Below are 5,738 nucleotides of genomic sequence, written 5' to 3'. Positions count from 1 at the left end.
AGAGAGAGAGAGAGAGAGAGAGAGAGAGAGAGAGAGAGAGAGAACTACCTTCCACAGCAGGAAGATTTTAGGAACTATCAAACCTGGATTTTTTTAGTGTTGGTTCTTTCTGTTTAGTCTAGGCTAGACTCCATTTAGTGATCTTCCTACCTCACCTTCCTATGTGCTGAGATTATACATACATTATATATCACTGTTACTGGCTCAAAGCTGCAAAAAAATTGAAAAATACATTATAAGTTAAGACAGATGAACATTTCCATTGGCAAGAGATGCTTAAGATGTGGGAAACTGTGGGAGCAGTTTCTATTAACCAGCATTATAGAAATACTTAATTTTTAAGCAATATGAACACACCAATTTAATTTAGAAAACTTTGTAAATCAAGGTAAACTTTAGAAAATGTTAAGATCAATGTTCTTTCACTTTGTTGATTGAAATAGATAGAAATTGCAACATTTGACAGTTTCACATCATCCTTTCTCCTGTGCTGCAATGGACTATACTTTATATGAAGGTGACTTTGAAAGAAGTAGGAGGTTCTCACTTGAAAGTGCTGCTTGGAGCTGTTGCCTGACTGCCGGAATCTGACCCATGAATGGAAAACTATAACATGTCAAACATGCATACTGCTTCTTCAGAAAAAGTACACTCTTTTTGAAGTTGATTTGGTAATTAACAGACCATTAGCCAGACATTTTATAGAACATTTTAATGCCCAACACTTCATTTTACTAATGCCTCTTGGTAATGCTGATGATGTTAGACTTTTATTATTAACATTAGAGACCCATGGTAAAGATAACATCTACCATTAAAGAAGACTGCTCACTTTCTGATATTTTAACATAGGCACTTAGAGGTATAAACTTCCCTGTAAAGACTGTTTTTAACATGTCTCAGAGGTTCTGATATTTTGTATTGTCCTTTTCATTTAGTTCCAGGAATACTTTTATTTCTTTCTTAATTTCTCCTTTGACCCATTCATCAGTCATGAATGTGTTGTTTAATCTCCATGTGTTCATGTGGTCACTAGGGTTCCTTCTGGTGTTGATTTTAAGCTCTATTGCATTGTGGTCTGATAAAATGCATGGAATTATTTCAATCTTTTCATATTTGTTGAGGTTTGTTTTGTGCCCCAGTATATGGTCAATTTTGGAGAAGGTTCCATGGGGTGCTGAATAGAAAATATATTCTTTGGTGCTTCTGTGGAATATTCAGTAGATGTCTGGTACGTGCATTTGATATATGGTGTTGTTTAATTCAGATGTCTCTCTGTTAATTCTCTCCTGTTGACCTATCTAATGAAGACAATGGGATATTTAAGTCCCCTATTAATGAGTTGGGATTACTCTGGGTCTTAAAGTCCTATAGTACTGTTTTTATGAAGTTGGGTGCACCAGAGTTTGGTGAATATATGTTCATGATTATAATATCTTCTTGGTCAATTGTTCCTTTGATCCGAATGCCCTCTTTGTCTCTTCTGATTAGTTTTAAAGTCTATTTTATCAGGTATTAGAATTGCAACACCTGCTTTTTTCTTAGTATCATTCGATTGATATATTTTTTCCATCCTTTTACCTTAAGGTAGTGCCTGTCCTTGAAAGTGAGATGAGTTTCTTGCAGATGACAAAAAGATGGGTTTTGTTTCTTAATCCATTCAACTAGTCTGTGTCTTTTGACTGGGGAGTTCAGTCCTTTGATATTTAAAATTATTAAAGAAAAATGAGTATTGAATCCTGTCATTTTTATTTCTGCTCACATTCTTGATATAGCTGTGTTTTTCCACAGTTATACCTTCATTGAATTTCTTTCCATAAGCCTTTGGGCATAGTTGTTCCTTTCTTCATTTCTTTGTATTGCTTTAAGAACTCTCTGAAGGGCTGGTTTTGTGGACATCAGTTCTTTCTGCCTCTTTATGTCATGGAAGAGTTTTCTTGCCCCTTACACTACAATAGACATTTTGGCTGGGTAAAGTAATCTGGGTTGGCATCTGTGGTCATTTAGAACTGGGAATACTTTGGAACAGTAGAAGAGGTGATAAACGCTGATTGAAATCTACCTGATGACTTTATATCCATACTCAGGTGCCAAGGACCTGACTGTGACTAGTAATAGTCAGATACATAGAGATTATAGATGCATGGGCAAGTATCTAAGTGTTAGTAGCATTAAAAATGAGTCTTTCTGTAGGAAACAGTATATATTAAAATTAAGTGGAGATCTTTTTAAAGATTAAAAACTCATTCAATTTTATGTCTTATAGGGTTTGTACTGAGTTCAATATGGTATAACTGTATTAATTCAACTATGAACCTAAAACTTTACAGCCATTTTTGAATGAGATGTATCTTTGCTCTGGAAATTTTTATTAAATATGTTAAAGCTATAATGAAATGCTTCTTCTAATCATGTGGCTGTCTAATAACAAAAGAAAATTAAAAAAAGGCTGCTCACTTCAAGAAAAATTTGGTTTGTTTTTTTAAGTCTCCTTTAGAAAACATGGACTCAATAATTAAATTTGAATTTACCTTTGGAGGAACTTGTGTAGTGTTTAGCATATGCTTCCATCTACAAAAATTTTACTCAAATCAGTTTTTCAATATTTTGAAGTATTTATCTTATATGCAAAATGTATGTATGTCTGTGTGTGTAAGAAGGTGTGTGAATGAGTGCACATGCTTTTTTATAGAAGGGCAAGTGGGGGCTGGAGAGATAGCTGAACAGTTAAGAGCACTGGCTGCTCTTACAGAGAACTGAGGTTCAGTTCCCAGAACCCATGCGGCAGCTAACAACCATTCATAATTCCAGTTCCAGGGGATCTGATACCTCTTCTGACCTCTGCTGCCATTGCACAGCATGGGTATGCTTACATGCAGGCAATGCACTCATACATAAAAATAAATTAAAATTATTAACTATTTTAGAAAGTACAAGCAGTAGCCAGATGACAGCTGTGGGTGTGCTTCCTAGGATGTATCCACTGCAATTTGAAGCATGATCTCACTGGGACCTATGGCTCTCTAGGCTAGGATGATTGGTTAGTGTTCCTCAGATATCCGCCATGGTACTAGGATTACAAGTGCTCACCACCATGCCTGACAATTTACATGGGTGCTAAAAATCAAACTGAGGCTCCCTGACTGAGTGATCTCCCAGCCTCTAAAATCAAGTATCATCTGAATTGCTTATTTCTACTTGACCCTTGTTTATTGACTATTTCAAATTACTTTCAAAACAACACAGGAAATGTTTTTTATTCTTTATACAAAGATTGGCAAACACACTCAGACATCTGAATCTGAATTAGGATGAGTGTTATAACATATTGATAGCCAGTTGTTTCCTTATAAACTCAAATTGTATACACATTTTAAACTTAGTCTTATGCTTCCTCATTTTCTATGGGAAATATAAAAATCTACATTGATTTTAGTGTCATTTACTGAAAAATATTTATTTGCCCAATTGTAATGCATAGCATGCACAATGTGAAATAGTGGCAATGTGATGAACACTGAATACGGTGCAATTTCTTCTTCATTAAAGTTATACTGAAGTTAGGAAACACAGAGAAAAAGATGACAACAAATACAATGACAATATTGCAAATTGTTCTATTAAACAATGAAAAAAATAAGTAAGCATTTGTACCCAGATGTCCCTCAGTGAAAGTTCATCAACTGGAGTCTGGTCAGCCTAACTAGAGTCACCGTCTTAAAGATCTACTCTCCCTTGCCCTGCAGCAATCAGTTGCCAATAGTTCCTTGGCTAGGTTTGGGGTCTGCTGCCCATTTCCCCAGTTATATGCTACATTTTTGTCTGATTAAGTCAGCATCAATCTTGTACATGCTGTCATCATTGCTGCAAGGTCATATGAGCAAGTTCCCAGTGGCCTGAAAGATGCTGGTTCTTTATATTCATATATCAGTTCTGGCTCTTACAATCTTTCCATCCCCTCTTCTGCAATGTTCTCTGATCCATGGGTTGGTCAGGTTTAAATTAGGAGTTCTGTTCAGGGACAATAACTCAGCAGTCTCTTATTCTCTAAAACATAGCCAGTTGTGGACTTCTGTATGCATGCATCACACTCTGTTGTCAGAGGAAGCTTCACTGGTGAGAACTGAGGGATGTATTAGCATTCTCTCTACCTCTGTTCCACTATGTTCCATGAGCCTTAAGTGTAGAGGTTCCACCGTACATGTGTCATTTAGGGCTGGTCATCTCTCAGACATATATTCTCTGTGTGCAACCAGTTGTTAATTCTGTAACAGCCTCCATCTGTTGCAAAAGAAGCTTCATTGATGAGTGGTGTACAGTATACTTGTCAGTAAATATACAGATCCCAGAATGCATGAAATCTGGTAGTGGGAGGAGGTGTGAGGGGTGTAGATTGGAGAGGGGGGTCAAATTTGATTGATATCTATTATATGAAATGCACAAAAACTCAATAATTCTTTAAGCAATACTTTATTTTCCATTCATCTTCTTTCCATCCTGCTCAACTGTCTGCAGCACAGCTCAGGATCACTTGTTGGTTGTTCTAACCCATTCAGTGGCCTGAGCAGTAGGGGCTGCAGATCAGTCCTCAGTGGCTGGCTGGGTACTTTAGTCTTCAGTAGGGAACTGCTGGATAGGAACAGAGGGTACTTGCAGGCTTTCAGACCAGTCTGCTACCTCTGACAGTAACATTTTCTCTTCCTTGTCAATCTCTTCAGGGTCTCTTTAGAAGTAGAGATCAGGAATGACCTCCCATGTGTGTTCATCAGAGATGGTACCATGCATGTATAGAACTTCCCTGGCTAGCATCCAACACATCAAACCCACTGAGTGAGCTTTCTTATTATTACATAGCCCAGGGGTGAATCTGTGTTACACAGAGTGATGGTAGGCAGGTTAGCATAAGAAGCTTCTGTGAGGGGCTGGTGGTCAGCATTGGGGTCAGTCACCAGCAGAAGAGGTGACTCCCTGAAGGCTGCTTGAATCTTGCTGGTGAAGGTCCCAGGAGTGAAACCGCTAGCAATTGGAGTGGCTTCAGTGGCCAGTGTTCCCAGAGGAGATCATGCTGACATCATCGGGGTTTTCAATGGCAACGATGGCACGAACTGCCAGCAGCAGCTTTTCCCACATTCTCTTCAGATTTGTGATGTAAATACCATCACTTTTCTTCTTGTAAATGTACTGTTCCATCTGGAAGTCAAGGTTGGTGCCACCTAAGTGGGTTCCTGCTGCAAGGAATTTGAGGACATCTTCTTACTTCATTTGTAGGACACCAAGGGCTCTGGACATTGTGTTAGTTTCCTTTAGTTTATGACAGGAATCAAGAACAACACCACCTTACAGACCCCTCACTGGGCAGGGTGTAAAAGTTCAATAAAAATATTTCGAAAAGGAAAAAAAAAAAAAGTTTGTGGGGACTTGCAAAACAATGCCTCAGAGAATGTCACTGGAGTATGCTGATTAGTTTAAATTAGTGATACTTGAAGTAAAGCAGAAGTTGGAAGTGGTTTCACCTTTCTATTATGTTATGTTTAAAGATTGGACAAGCCAAGATAAAAACAATCATTTTGGGTATCTTTTAATTTTTTTCATGAATTAAACTCAATTACAGAAAGATCAAAGAATATAATCGCATTTTGATAGAAGTCATCACAATCTATTGGTATCCTTGTTCTATTTAATACACAGTAGAAGCATTTACTAATTTATATGCATTGGGCCCATTTGTTCATATTTAT

At 37.5% G+C, this 5,738-nt stretch overlaps 1 pseudogene; it reads right to left on the bottom strand.

Annotated features, from left to right (window-relative positions):
• Window positions 1-4,527: 4,527 nt before the first annotated feature.
• On the bottom strand, window positions 4,528-5,289 carry LOC108491256 (annotated as a pseudogene).
• Between the last annotated feature and the right edge of the window lie 449 nt (window positions 5,290-5,738).

This window comes from Nannospalax galili, unplaced genomic scaffold (genome assembly GCF_000622305.1).
Source record: "Nannospalax galili isolate Female #2095 unplaced genomic scaffold, S.galili_v1.0 scaffold641, whole genome shotgun sequence".
Taxonomy (NCBI): Eukaryota; Metazoa; Chordata; class Mammalia; order Rodentia; family Spalacidae; genus Nannospalax; species Nannospalax galili.
The sequence above is the reverse complement of the archived record's forward strand: the minus strand, read 5'-3'. Positions and strand labels throughout refer to the sequence as shown.